The sequence below is a fragment of the Molossus molossus genome, unplaced genomic scaffold (assembly GCF_014108415.1).
Source record: "Molossus molossus isolate mMolMol1 unplaced genomic scaffold, mMolMol1.p scaffold_m16_p_22, whole genome shotgun sequence".
NCBI lineage: Eukaryota > Metazoa > Chordata > Mammalia > Chiroptera > Molossidae > Molossus > Molossus molossus.
In genome coordinates, this window is record NW_023425358.1 from 7,423,721 (window position 1) to 7,439,257 (window position 15,537).

The 15,537-nt window shown below is 38.9% G+C and overlaps 1 protein-coding gene across 3 annotated transcripts in view; it reads left to right on the forward strand.

Annotated features, from left to right (window-relative positions):
• Positions 1 to 15,537, forward strand: part of OPCML (opioid binding protein/cell adhesion molecule like) — a 518,700-nt gene that overhangs the window by 142,772 nt on the left and 360,391 nt on the right. The gene's annotated exons all lie outside the window — the stretch shown is intronic.

Genomic DNA, 15,537 nt, shown 5'->3' on the forward strand with positions numbered 1-15,537 from the left:
TTTTTTAAATCTCACCTGAGGATATTTTTCCATTTATTTCCAGACAGAGTGTGAGGGAGGGGTAGAGAGAAAGAGAGAGAAACATTGATGCAAGAGAGACACACCGATTGGCTGCCTCCCGCATGACCCAGGGTCAGGGACGAACCACAACCAAGGTACGTGCCCTTGACTGGAATTGAACCCATGACTCTTTGGTCCATGGGCCGATGCTCTAACTGCTGAGCCAAACAGGCTAGAGCTCTATTTATCTTTATTAAATCTTTTTTCTTTCTGTTATAAAAATTGGATAACTTCTATTTATTATATTTATTACATAAATATTACATAAATATTACATTAGATAAGTGTATTTATTTTTTAATGCACTGATTTTTAATGTCATCTGGAATCTGCGAATTAGTTCATCAGGTGAAATTTCATTTCAGTAATATACTTTTTTGTTCTAGAATTTTCATTTGATTCTTTTTTAATAGTTTTCATTTCTTTGTTGAAAGTCCCTATCTGCTTACTCATTTATCATACTATCTGTAATTTTGTGAACATGTCTTTTGGTTGAATTTGTTAAATATATTTATAATAGCTGCTTTAAGTAAGTCTGTTAAACTCAACATCTGGGTACCTTGGGGTGAGTTTCTGTTGGTTGCTTTTATTCTAAAGTATAAATCACATTCTTCTCTTTCTTTTTATATTACTACTAATTTTTGATTGAATATTTGAATTATGGATAATAAATTGTAGGCTCTCTGGATTCTGTTACCTTATTCTGAAGACTATTGATTTTTGTTTTAGGAGGCAGTTCAATTACTGGCTAATTACATTGCTCTAGTTTACAAGATTCAGCTTCTAAACTTTGGAAGTATATTCACTTTACATCTTTTTATTTTTTTAATATGTTTTTATTGATTTCTTTTTTCTTTATCCTCACCTGAGGACATTTTTGCATTTATCTTCAGATAGATCAGGAGGGAGAGAGGGAAGAAGAGAGAGAGAGATACACAGATGTGAGAGAAACACATCGAGTGGTTGCCACCCACACAACCCCAAGTGGGGCCAAGGACAAACTGCAACCGAGGTACGTGCCCTTAACGGGAACTGAACCTGGGACTCTCTGGTCTGTGGGCCGACACTCTCACCGCTGAGCCAAATCGTCTAAGGCTTTTTTTCTTTTCTTTTTCTTGAGAGAGAGAGAGGAAGGGAGAGAGAGAGAAACATCAATGTGAGAGATAAACATTAATCGGCTGCCTCCTGCATACCCCTTACTGGGGATTGAGCCCATAACCCGGGCACGTGCCCTGACTGGGAATTAAACTGTGGATCTCTTAGTCCATGGGACAATACTCAATCCACGGAGCCACGCCGGCCGGGCTTCTTTTTAGGCTTTGCTGAGAGGACCTGGAGTAGATCTTGCTCTCTATGTGGTTCCTATACTAAAGGCCACCGTTTTGGTGTGTCAGCCGGAGCCCAGTGGGTTAAGCAGTAGAGCTAATCATGTTAGCAGGGTCCAAAGTCCCAAATCTCTGGGCATTGCCCCCCACACCCCACAGTGCCTATGGAACCTATGTTCTGTTCCCAGTGTCACAGCAGCTGCCATCTGACTGTCTTGCGCAGCGGGAGACTCCCTCAGTCACAGACGCGCACGGGACTCCGGGAGCGCCTTCTGAGGCTTCCTTTATGTATAGTTTCCTCTCCTCCAGCTTCTCCAGCTGCCCGCCTGTGATCTCTGCCACCCCAGCTCAGCAGGAGCACAGCGCCCCACTAACACCACCTTTCTGCAGTGTGGTTGGGCTTTGTCCTGACGTAGACACCGGAGCAGCTGTAAGACTTCCTTTCTCTCCTCAGTCGCAGTCGTATGCTTCCCGTGCTCACTGTCTGGAAGCAGCTGTGTCACGTCTTTGATAGCCGTTGGCCATAGGGCTGGCCTAGTCCAGGGACCCACTATGGCTGGAAGGATGAAATCTGTATCATGTATCCGTATCAGGAAGGGGAATTTCTCTTCTTAATAAACATACTAAGTAATAATAGTTGATAGCATGGCTTACATTGCTTTGAATGCCCTACTTATTAGAACTATTTAAACTGTACAATTCTCTAACGCAGGTACTCTTACTGTCGCTGTTGTTTAGTAAAGAAATGGAAGCACAGAGAAGCTCAGTAACCTGCCTAAATCAATAAAGGACAAATATCAAGTCACGCACTGGTTTTCGCTACGGGCCCTAAACTGTACTGTGTTGCCTTCCGGTGAAAGGGGATCACAACTGCACGAGGGGACGCGAGCGGAACAGGAAGCACTTTGAAATTCATTAGCAAAGGGATGAGTGTTATAAGTGAAATTACTGTAAGTTTGGGCTTTAGGGCCCTGGCTTCCTGAGGCCAATACCACCGTTTTTGTTCTATTTCAGCAGGTTGTTCTGTATTCACCATTAAATACTATATACATGCAGAAAAAGTGCTTGGAATCATAGTCAGATTCATTCTTATTCTCTTGCATATTCCTGCCCGTTGCTTTCTCTTTCTTAGTTTGGGAGTGAGCGCATAAATATACCACCAAAAGAAGCTAGGTTAAAATGTAAAGCTTTTGCTGGAATAATGTGTCTTAGATTGGTCATTTGATCTATCTGTGACAAGTATGAAAACACATGTGCATTGATTTTGTTTGAAAAGCGTATTTCTAAGGGTAATTTAGTAGTAGGACTGGACATAGCTTTTGTTGGCAGGGAGGAGGACGGGAGAACAGATGAAGAGAGGGAGCTGCTAATGGCGTTTTCCTAAATGCGATTGCTTCCGTTAGTGGAAAGCTGTCACCGCTTAATGCACTTGCTGTTTGAATGTGTCACCATGTACAGGATGAAGCCATCCCAACACGTGGGAACCGCAGCAGCTTGTTAGAGCGGGAGCTAGTTAAAGACCTTCTACCAAGCTGTTATAATCATTTGAAGAAACAAGTTATGGTTCTTATTTTCCCACCTGTAATGCTAAGTCAAGCCTAACTGCTAGGAAGAAAAAGCATGTAATTATCAAAAGAAAGTGGGAGATGGACAATGAATTGCTTCAAAGACCACTTTCTTTCTTTCCTCATTCACTTGTGAAATCAGACTTCATTTCTAGAGGGAATTGAGGAATGTATGTTCTAATATGTTTCTGGAACAAGAAGAAAGTGTAGTCTCTAAAATGCTTTTGACTGTTCTAGAGGTCAGGATAGGAAAGTAGACCCTTCATTGATGCTGACAATAACCTAATTCTGGGGTATATTCTATATTCATATTTATTTCCTGCTGTTGTTTTTGTTATGTTCGGGGTATACAATGCAGGAACTCTCTGTAATAGGGAGATAATTAAGATGTTATAACTGGATCATAAAAAGTTTTTAAAAATCGTTTTCTAAGAAATTTTTTTTTTATCCTCACCCGAGGACATTTTTCCACTTTTTGTTTAGATAGAGTGGGAAAGAGAGGACAAGAGAGAGAGAAACATCGATGTGAAAGAGACACATCAAGTGCCTGTCACCAGCATGACCAACCAGGGCTGGGGACAAACTGCAACCGAGGTACGCGCCCTTAGCGGGAACCGAAGCCAGGTCTCTCTGGACCGCAGGCTGATGCTCTAACCGCTGAGCCAAACTGGCCAGGGTGGAATTCTTAAGGATCAGTTTTTCATTCATTCCTTGAACGAGTGTTCACTGCACACTAGAAGCTATTGAGCACAGGTCATATCATGTAAGTAAGGGTGACTCACAATGAAGCTGGAGGAGCCAAAAGAGACAGAATAACCAAGTTCATATAAAAGACTTTATATTTAATTTAACATAGAGTAGGAAGACATGAAAGGCTTTATGAGAGGTGACATGATCTTATGTATATTAACTGGAAGAGATGACTCTTCTGTGGGTACGGAATGGATTGTGGGCAAAAGGGAAAGAGTTATGAGGTCAGAGATGGTAATGATTTGTACTAGTGAAATTTCAGAAACGTGGATGTATTCCATATATACATTTGAGTCAGAAGCAAAATATTTTCTGATGGTCATGAAGAAAAGGGAGTAACCATGGATAGATTTTAAGATATTTGGTTTGAATTTGATGATTGGTGGTACTATTTATTGAGATGATAAAGGCTGGGTTCAGGGCAGCAGGGGTGGTGGTGGGGAGGTGATGGGTTTAGAGAGAGAAATCAAGAGTAGCATTTGAGAAATGATACTTTTGAAACACCTTAGAAGTACTGAAGTGGAGCTCCCAAAGTTGGAAGTTTGATTCAGTATAAAATGCAATTGCTTTGAGGGCAGGGACAAGATCTATCCTGTGTGACAAGCATATGCAGTACTGTGTGGCACCCAACAGCATACCATTAGTATTCCTGAAATTAACAAGTCAAGAGCCCAGCGGACAGGCTGGGACTTGAATGCGAGAGACATCAGCATCTATTTTAAACACAGGAAAGAGAAAACTCAACATAACAGAACGTTATCTGCCGGTCTCAGTTCCTTTGCTTTAAAAATCAATTTCAAATGATATTCTCAGAGCTTTCTTAAATGCTCATATTAACTGCAATTTATTTATTTGGATTGGAAAGTTTCTGTAATTTTGGAAAGAGACACAATTAGTGTCCCTCTTATTTGATTATACTAGGAACTGGTTATTATCTCTTGCTGGTGTATAGTGAGAGGGAAAGGAACAGGGGTTCTCGCCCTGAAAGACCTAATATTCACTTAAGCATGCATCTTTAAAAATGTTCTCAGTTCTGATATAAAAAATATCAAATAGAATTCTGTGTCAAAAATATTTCTAAAGCAAAAATACCAGATGCTTCTTTAAAAAGATCAACAACATTGACAAACTTTTAGCTAGACTGATCAAGAGAAAGAGAGAGAGGACTCAGATTATTAAAATCAGAAATGAAGAGGAGCATCACTACAGACCTTACAGTAATTAAAAAAAAAGATTGTAAGGGAATATGATGAACAACTGTAGACCTATAAATCAGATAACTTAGATTTAATGGGAAAATTCTTAGAAAGATACACATTGCTAACATTGACTCAAGAAGAAGTTGAATATCTGAGTAAAACCATAACATGTAAGAGTAATCAAAACACAACCCGCAAAGAAAATCTAGGTTCAGATGGTACACTGGTGAATTCTACCAAACATTCAAAAACAAATAGCATCAGTTCTTCATGAAATTTTCCCAAAAAGCAAAAAATCAGATTCAACACAATTCTTATCAAAATCCCAGCATATTCTATTTCTGAATTGGGTAAGCTGATCATAACGTTTATACAGACATATAAGGGACCCAGAATAGCCGAAACAATCTTTTTTTTTTTTTTTTTTTATCCTCACCCGAGGACATTTTTCCATTTTTTGTACAGACAGAGTGGGAGGGAGAGAGAGGAAGAGAGAGAGAGGGAAACATCGATGTGAAAGGGACACATCGAGTGGCTGCCACCCGCACGACCAACCAGGGCCGGGGACAAACTGCAACCAAGGTGCATGCCCTTAGCGGGAACCGAACCCGGGTCTCTCCGGACTGCAGGCGGACGCTCTAACCGCTGAGCCAAACCGGCCAGGGCCGAAACAATCTTTAATAGTAACACAGATGAAGGAATGAGTTTCTATTTCAAAACTTACTACAAAACTATAATAACCAAGTATATATAATTATGGCTTAAGGATGGAGATTTATGGAATAAAATTGAGTCCAGAAATAATTCTCATATTTACAATCAATTGATTTTGGATTTGGGTTGCCAAGACTACTCAATGGGGAAAAGGATAATCTTTATAACAAAGGGGGCTGGGACAACTGTATATGCACACGCAAATAATGAAGCTGGACTATTTTCCCACGACACACAAAAATATAATTCAACATGGATAGTAAACCTGTATGTAGTAGCTAAAATTATAGAACTCTTAGAAGAAAACAAAGGAGTAAATCTTCATGACATTGGGTAGTTAAAGGAAAATTCCTTTACTTACCACGCTACTCATACCTACCACTTTCCAGAACATTTCTGATCCTAGATGTGTGGGTTTTCTCCGCGTCGACTGGATGTCCTACAATTTAGCTCAGTTCTGACATTGAACTGCCTGGAGTTGGTGCAAACACCACAGGTTAGGGGCCCAGTCCCACAAGACGGCCCACCCCCACTTCTGCAGCAATTACAAGTGATGGTCCTCAAGTTAAGCATGACCTCTGCCAACTGCAGGACAAATCGCAAGCTCCCAGGACCCCTCCGCAAGCTCAGTCATTTGCTAGAACTGCTCACAGTACCCAGGCAAACAATTTACTTACTAGATTACCAGTGTATTACAAATTATGTGTTTTTTTACAGGATACATACGAATACTCAGATGAAGAGATAAAAAGGGTGGATTCCGTAAGGGTCACAAGAACAAGAGTTTCTTTATCCAAGGAGTTTTGGGGTAGTATCACTTTCCCAACTCATGAAAGTGTTCATGTTCACCAACCTGGAAATTCTCTGAACCTTGTACTTTCGGGATTCTTATAGAGGCTTCCTTACATAGACAGGATTGATTAAATCATTAGCCATTGGGGATTATGGCCCCTTTATCCTCCCTGGAGGTAGGGGGGTGGGGGCTGAAATTTTCAACCATCTATTCACAGTTTTGGTCCCCCTGGTAAAAGCCCCCCACCAGTGGTGTTCTAGGGGCTTTCCAAAAATCAACTCATCAAAAACACTTAGGTGTCGTTGAAAGGGGCTTGTCATGAATAATAAAGGACACTCCTTTCATCTTTGACCTCTGGTCATTTCAGGAACTGGAAACGAAAACCAAGTTATAACAAGATGCTCCTGTAGTCCTTCTCTCTCGGGAGATGGCCAGGGTTTCAGGAGGTGTCTTCCAGAAGGAGCCAGACATCAAGACAAAAGTGTTTCTTATATCGCAATATCACAGGTAGAAAAACCTTTTCCATATGTAACACCAAGAGCACGAGTGACGAAAGAAAATAATAAACTGGATTTTATCAAACATAAACTTTTGGCTTCCAAGGACATCAAGAAAGTAAAAAGGAAACCCACAAAATGGGAAAAAATATTTGCAAATCATATACTGATGATAAACTTTTATCTAGAATGTATTAAAAACTCTTACTCTTCAATAATAATCAAACAAATAACCAACTAAAATGGGCAAACAACTAAAATAGATATTTCTGTAATGAAGATATACGAGGCCCATAAACTCATAAAAAGATCCTTGAGTTAGCTGTCAGGGAACCACACATCGAAACGACAGCGAGAGCACCTCACACCCACTCGGGTGACTACACTAAAAAAGACAGGTGAGAACAGATGCTGGCAAGGATGTGGAGAAATTGGAATCCCCATACATTCATTACTAGTAATGAGGTAAAGTGGTCCAGCCTCCTGGGAAAACAATCTGGCAATTTCTCAAAAGCTTAAACATAGAGTTACCATATCGAGAGAATTGAAAACACATCCACATACAATGTATATACTAATGTTCATTGCAGCATTATTTATAACACCCAAAAAGTGTAAACAGCTTAAAGGGCTATCAAATAATGAACGGATATGTAAAATTTGGTATATCCATAGAATTAAATTTTATTTAACCATAAAAAGAAAAAAGATACTGATACATGCTACAGCATGGATGAACCCTGAAAACAGTATGCTGAGTTAAAGTAGCTGGTCAAAAATACATGAATGTATGACTCCATTTATATGAATATCTAGAAAGCACATAAAGGGTTTACCAGAGCAGGGGATGGGAAGGGTGGGGGCGACTGGGAGGTGACTGCTCAATGGCATGGATTTCTTCTGGGAAAGAAGAGCATGTGCTAAAATGGACTGTGGTGATGATTTACAACCCTGTGAATATACTAAGAACAGTGAATTGTACAGTTTAGATGGTGAATTCTATGATAATAAAACCGAGCTGGTGAAAAACGGTTTTATTCCTTTGAAGACTAACTTAGAATTAATCATTACCAAATCATTAAAATTCTGGAATATTTGAAAGATGTGGAAAATTCAAGTATGAAATAAATGGTGCGCTGGCCAGTGTGGCTCAGCTGGTTGAGCTGTCCCGTGCAAAAGGTCACCTGTTCAATCCCAGTCAGGGCACGTGCCTGGGTTGTGGGCTCGACCCCCAGTAGGGGGCGAGCAGGAGGCAGCCAATCAGTGTTTCTTCTCTCCCTCTCCCTTCCTCTCTGTAAAATCAATAAAAACACATTTTAAAAAGAAAGAAAGAAACGGCAGCTAATATCCATGTGCTCATCACTCAGATATTTGAAATGTTAATGTTTCTTGTATTTGCCACCTCAGGTCATATAATAATATAATATAATATAATATAATATAATATAATATAATATAATATAATATAATATAATATAATATAATAATTTTATATACATTGGTATATAAAATAAAATAAGATGAATAGATACCAATGAAGCCCTTTCCATTCTCTATTCCCCTATTTTGTTCCAAATATTACCACTCTCCTGAATTTGGTATGTGTCCTTCTCATCCATCTTTCTATTATTTTGTACATTCATGTGGCCATGAATAATATATTGCATTGGGTTGGCATCAAACTATACATATCTTTTGTAATCTCTCTCCCACTCATTATAATTTTTATGATTTTGTCAGGTTGATGCAGGTGAGTTTAGTTCATTTATTTTAAACCCTTTCTCCTATTGATGGACGTTTGGAATACTTCTGAAGTGGGGCTCTTACAAAGAGTACAGCGATGCCCACCTTTTACAGGCCTACACATATGACACACATGTGCAGGCTATCACGGCATGTATGTGATCGATTCTCTAGGGCATGTGCCAAGATGTGGAACTATCAGACTTAGACGGGATGAGTCTTCTCAGATTTACTAGCTAATGACAAATTCTTCTCTAAAGTGGCTCTTTTCCTTTGAACTGATTCACTCTTTCAAAAGGAGCATGCACGGTTTCCTCTTCCTCCACACCTTTTCTGACAGCTGGTGGTGTGAGACACTTTCTTTCTGTCTCTGCATCCTCCCCTCCTCTTCCTTCCCCTCCCCTTTATTTTTCTCTCTTCCTCCCCCTCCCCCTCCTCCTCCTCCTCTCCTTCCTCTGCACCCCAGTCTCCTTCCCGCCCTTGCTCCCGCCCACCTTCCTTTCTTTTTCTGAATGTGGACTCGTTCTGGATTTCATTTACATTCCCGAGTTTCCTTGTGAAGCTAGAAATCACTTTTGTCTACTCAAGTGTATTCCTCTGCTTATCTCTTTGTACACGTACACAAAATACAAATATATAATACTACAAGATATGTATTTAGGAAGGATATAGTATCTTCTCTCATTTCAAGGCTGGTCGTCTGACTTACCTGTCTATGTACAGTCATCTATATTTTCCTATAGACCTCTCAGGACTCTTCCTTTCATCAGGAGACAAATGTTTTGTGAATGGCTTAAGCTAAGCATCTAATGTGTTTTTGTGACATGGAAAATAAATTTCCCTCTTACCGTTTACTGAGTAGTCTGTCCTTTCCACGCTGAATTTGAATGCCATATCTGTCGTAGGTCAGTTTTCTGTTTCGTTGCTCTATTTTTTATTACATGTCTGTATCTTACTCTTTATATAATTGTATATTAAAGTATTTCTAGATTTTGACATGACCCACAAGTATTTCCTTCTTCTTTAAATTTGTCTTGAACTGTTTGCGCCCATTGATTTTCCATGGGAATTTTAAAATCTGCTTATTAAGTTCCTTGGTGTACTAGAATCCATATTCTAATGCTTCTATAAATAAATTACATCACATTATATAAATGTAATATCAATACAAATAATGTTGAAGTCTATTATTATATAAATAATAAATAAATCATGTTCTTACCTTTATTTCCTTTCTTCTGCTTTCTTTAGGTTTACTGTAGTATTCTTTCCTAATTGCATGACATGAACATTTAGATAATCAATTGTTTTTAATGTATACACTTAAGGTTATACATTTCTTTCTGTATAGTGCTCAAGTAGTTTTATATGTACAATTTATAATGTCATTTGGCCCTGGCCGGTTTGGCTCAGCAGTTAGAGCGTCGGCCTGCGGTCCAGAGAGACCCGGGTTTTGTTCCTGCTAAGGGCACGTACCTCGGTTACAGTTTGTCCCCAGCCCTGGTTGAGTTGTGCAGGTGGCAGCCACTCGATATGTCCCTTTCACATCGATGTTTCTCTCTCTCTCTCTTCCTCTCTCTCCATTCCACTCTATCTGAACAAAAAATGGAAAAAATATCCTCAAGCGAGGATAAAAAAATAATAATATAATGTTTTTGGATCTACATATTTTATACTTTTCACCATTATTACTTTGACCCATGGGTTATTTAGAAATGTTTTGTAGTGTCCAAACCTATGCTTGTGGCTGACTGTCCTCACCAGTTTCTACTTATTGATTAGCAATTTGTTTATACTGCATGACCTGTATGCTGCTGATTCTGGGCTACATATTTGAGATTAAGCTCATGTCCTAGAATATGGTCAAACGTTTTAATCATGTCAGATCAGCCTGAAGAAAATACGCAGTTTGTAAGTTTGGGGAGCAGGTTTTCAGAAATGTTTATTTATGGTTACTGTATTTTGTGTGCCTGCTGCGATGGTTTCTGGGAGAGGTGTGCTGGACACGAACACTGTGATCTTGAACTGCTTCAGTTTCACCTGCAGTCCTGCTGAGATGTGCCTCGCAGGCTGCCCTGAGCCGGTGCCTGGGCTGTGCAGGAGCCCGACGCAGGCAGCGCTCAGAAACGTGGCGTTTCGGCTGCATTAGCATTGCTGCACGCGGTCACCTTTAAAGCTGTTTGACTCTTCTCACGCTTCCTTTCGTAAACGTCAAGGTCTCTATTTCATATCCATCTCTGTAAATAGTATATTGCCGGGTGTGTGTTTATGTGTGCATACAATATTTTTCTAATGAATGTATTTAAGATCTTTTACCCCAAATTTAGAGAATGTATGTTCTCTTCAAGTATTTTTAACACACATTAAAAAAACTAACCACATGTTTAGCCACAAGTTGCGTATTTACATTTGTATTACTATATATTATATTATATTATTTATATTAATATTTACTATTAATATCTAATATTTATATTAGTATATATGTGAATCTTTAGTAATTATGTGAATCTTTACCACAGACTATTTTAATTCTTATCATACTTTTTTGTTATAGTCAACCCTTATTGATCACTATCAGTGCATTTACAAATTCCTCTTTGACCATTGCTTCCTACATCTGCCTTACATTCTGGGTTTACATCCCTGTTAGTTTTTTTGTTGTTGAAGTAATGGTCTGAAATGAACAAATTCATTTTTTTATTTTTTTTAACAGCTTTATTGAGATATAATGTACATATCATACAATTCATCAATTTAAATGTACGTTTTATTTTGTAGCCTATCCGCAGATATGTGCCCACATCACCAGCGTCAGTGTTAGAACATTATTACCTGTGCCCCTCTCCCCTCCGTCCCACCACCATCACCTCCCTTACTCTAAACAGCCACTGATCTGCACTGTTTCTATAGATTCCCTGCTCTTGATTTGCATATGAATGGAATCATATAATATAATTATGCATTGCATGTTATATAATATTATAATTCCATATTCTATATTATTATAATCCTCCAATACGTAGTTTTTTGCAACTGGTTTCTTGGAGCATAGATTGATACTTTATTTCATTCTATAGCTAAATATTATTCCATTATATAAATTTAAAAATTTGTTTCTCTGTTCATCAGCATGTGGATGTTTGCGCTGTTTTCACATTTTAGCTACTGTGAATAATGATACCATGAACATTCAAGTACAACGTTTTTTAAAAAATACTTTTTCTTTATTGATTTTAGAGAGAGAGGAAGGGAGAGGGAGAGAGAGATAGAAACATCGATGAGAGAGAACATCGATTGACCGCCTCCTGCATGCCCCCCACACTGCGGATCAGGCCCACACCCTGGGCATTTGCTCTGATCAGGAATCGAACCGGTGACCTCTTGGTGCATGGGTCGACGCTCAACCACGGAGCCACACCAGCTGGGCAATGTACAAGTTTTTATGCAAAGTATTTTCTTTTCCTTTCTTTCTTTTTTTGACTTACAACCAGGAGTGGACTTTCTGGGTCACATGGGACTGTATATTTAGTTTTAAGGAGCTGAGAAAATGCTGACTCTGGCAGTCACATCAGTCACGTTCCCAGTAGCAGTTTTGTGCTTCAGTTTCTCCCAGTCCTCGCCCACACTTGTATCTTTTTTATTACAACCACCCTAGTTATTTTGAAGTGGTTGTTGTGGTTTCGACTTGCATTCCCCTGATGATTTATGGCTGTTTGGCATCTTTTCCTCTGATATGGGCATATTGTACACCTTCTTTGGAGATAGGTCTATTAAAGTCCTGTGCCCCGTTCTTAATTACACTATCCTCTCATTATTGAGTTTTAAGTGTTCTTTATATATGTCAGATTCAAACATATTATCAGATGTAAATATTTTCTCCCCTTCTGTGAGTTTTTTCAGTTTTTTATGATGTCTTTTAAAGCCCCCAATTTTTAAAACTAATAAAGTTCAATTTAGCTTTTTTTCTTGTGTTGTTCATACTTTGGGCATCATGTCTAAAACTTATTTGTCACATTTATAGTAACAAAAATGTACCCTTATGTTTTCTTCTGAGAGTTTTATATTTCTAGTTTTCACATTGAATTTATGATCCATTTTGAGTTAATTTTTTTAAATATGAGGTAAGGATCCAACTTCATTATTTAGCATGAAGTTAGCCAGTTTTCTCAGTACAATTTGTTGAAAACTGTATTCTTTCCCTATGTGATAAGTTGACCATAAATGTCTGGCTGTATTATACTCTCTTGAGTACTGTTGCTTGGTACTCAATGTGAGTCCGCCTACTCTGTTCTTCTATTTCAATATTGTCTGCATCTCTTAAAATTCCATGACCTTTAAAATAGCTTGTTAATTTCACAAATTCATTCAATCTGGGTGATGGAGACTGTATACAGGCTTCTCTCATGTTTACAGTTTATTTCTGTACAAAAATGTAGATTGGCAGTTTTTCTTTGCTTTTAAATTATCTAATTTGGCTACATTACTTGATGGGTTTTCTTGATCTCTGTTTTTGGTGATGAAAATTCTGCTATTGGTCTAATTTTTATTTTTTTAAAGATAATCCATAAATTTTATTTCTTGTTACTTTTAAGGTAAATTGTGTCTCTGGTGTCATGTAGTTTCATTATAATATATCTGTTTAGATTTATTTTTTATTTTTTCCTGCCTAAGATTAAGTATTCCTCAGGAGTCTAAGGTTTTATATCTTGCTTCTGAAATTCCTATTGGTAAAATGTTTGACCTTTTTATTTTATATTTTATGTCTTTCATATCCTCTACCCTTTATTTATATTGCTATATCTTCATCTCTCCATGAATTGCTCAAATATATTTTTCATTTTCTTATTGTACTCAACCTTATGTAATCTCCTGCTTAGCCACTGAGTTTTAAATGTAATGAATATCCTTTTCATTTTCTGATATTTCATTTTTTCCAGCAGTGATTAGAGAAACACTCCCTTGAGCAGGACAACCTTGGTTCCACTTGACTTCACTGCTTCAGAACCGCATGATCATGACCATATTCAATCTCTCTGTGCCTCAGTTTGCCCATCTCCAAAATTAATACTAAAGAGTGTCTACCTCAAAGGGTTGTTTTATTTTATTTTATTTTTAATCCTCACCTGAGGACATTTTTTTTGTCTTTTGTTCAGGTAGAGCGGGAGGGAGAGAGAGGAACAGAGAGAGAGAGAAACATCGATGTGAAAGAGACACATCGAGTGGCTGCCACCCGCACGACCGACCAGGGCCGGGGACAAACTGCAACCGAGGTACGCGCCCTTAGCGGGAACCGAACCCGGGTCTCTCAGGACCGCAGGCCGACGCTCTAACCGCTGAGCCAAACCGGCCAGGGCAAAGGGTTGTTTTAAATATTAGATGAATTAGATGAGATAAAACATATACAAAGCTCCTCACAGTGTCTAGCATTTAGCAAACCCTAAGCTTTCTTTTTCAAATGAAGCTGTCTGTATTCTTTTTAAACGAGTCTCCCATTATTTCTATTCCCTCTTTTGTTGTTTTCATTCCTTTGAACATAGTAACAGTGTTGTCTTTACCTCTGGTGTTGATGCCCCTGTAGCTTCTTTTACTGGCTCAAGGCAGGGTGGCTGAAGGCCTCAATGGTTGTAATGTTCTGTGCATGTTCATTTCAGTGGAAATCATTTATTTGTTTGTTTCTCTGTTTCCTGTGGGGGGTCCCACTCATGCACCTGGGTGTGGCTATTTTGTGTTTGTTTCATGGAATCCTAGGGTAAAATTCCTAGACCAAAGTTCAGGTGAAACTTTAGGACCATGCGATTTGAAACACTACATCTACATGTGACACGAGGGTTTTTTTTGGTATGTGCCCCTAGTGGGAACCGAACCCGGGACTCTGGTCCGCAGGCCGACGCGCCAACTGCTGAGCCAAACTGGCCAGGGCAGAGTTTTTAAGGATCTGATTTCTCACTTACTTTTATTCTGAGATGAGGGCTGACACCTTCTCTGCTTCTCTGGGTGAATAGCGGTTTTCTTTTCGTTTTCTTTTCTATGACATTGAGAGGCCTTTGAGAGCAGTGTCTTCATGCAATGCTCTGAACTCCATGTTCCAACAGTGCATGAACCACTGGCCACGTCTGTGTCTGTGTGGATATTTCAACCTTATCTTCCAGCCCCAGAGTCCACATCCAGGCTTAATAACCCCTCAATATCAGCTCATGGAGTGTTGTGGTTTTGAGTTCTCTCTTGCTTTGTTTTCATGGCACCAAGGAAATTATTCTCCTTTGAAATTACCCTGTATTTAATTATTTTGTCACACTCTGTTATATTGCATCTAACGTTGCTGTGTGTTTGCAGAGGGAGGACATCAGTCTGTATTACCCGAGTTTTCACGCTGCCAGATTGTCTCCCATTGCTTTTGTTTTTTATGCTTTAGTTTATTGAAGTTTGACACCTTGGAGTGCCTACGCGGCTAGTCCTATAGCCTATGAAACCCATGGAATTATTCTCTAAGAGTCAAAAGAATGGGAAACAAAACAAAACAATAGTTACTTGACAAGCCTGGTCCTATGTGCTCTACTTATGTTCTTCCAATGTATAATATTAGTAATATTTCCACCAAGAAGATGGGGAAACAAAAGCTCATATAGATTACACCTGACTTTAGAGTCTGTGTCTGTCCACGTGTCCTTCTGTATCACCTCAACGCAAAAATGAGCTCACTGACTCCCAAAATATTTAGCTCTCTGACTGAACAGCAGGTCATGTGGGTGATGATGTGAGTTCTTTTCTGAACTCAGACCTCCATTCTCCTTGTGCTCATCTGGTGCAGGCAGGCTTTGCATTACAGGCTGGTATCTAGAAAGATACAATTTTACATGTGCTTGTAAATAAAGGTGTATTAATTCTTTC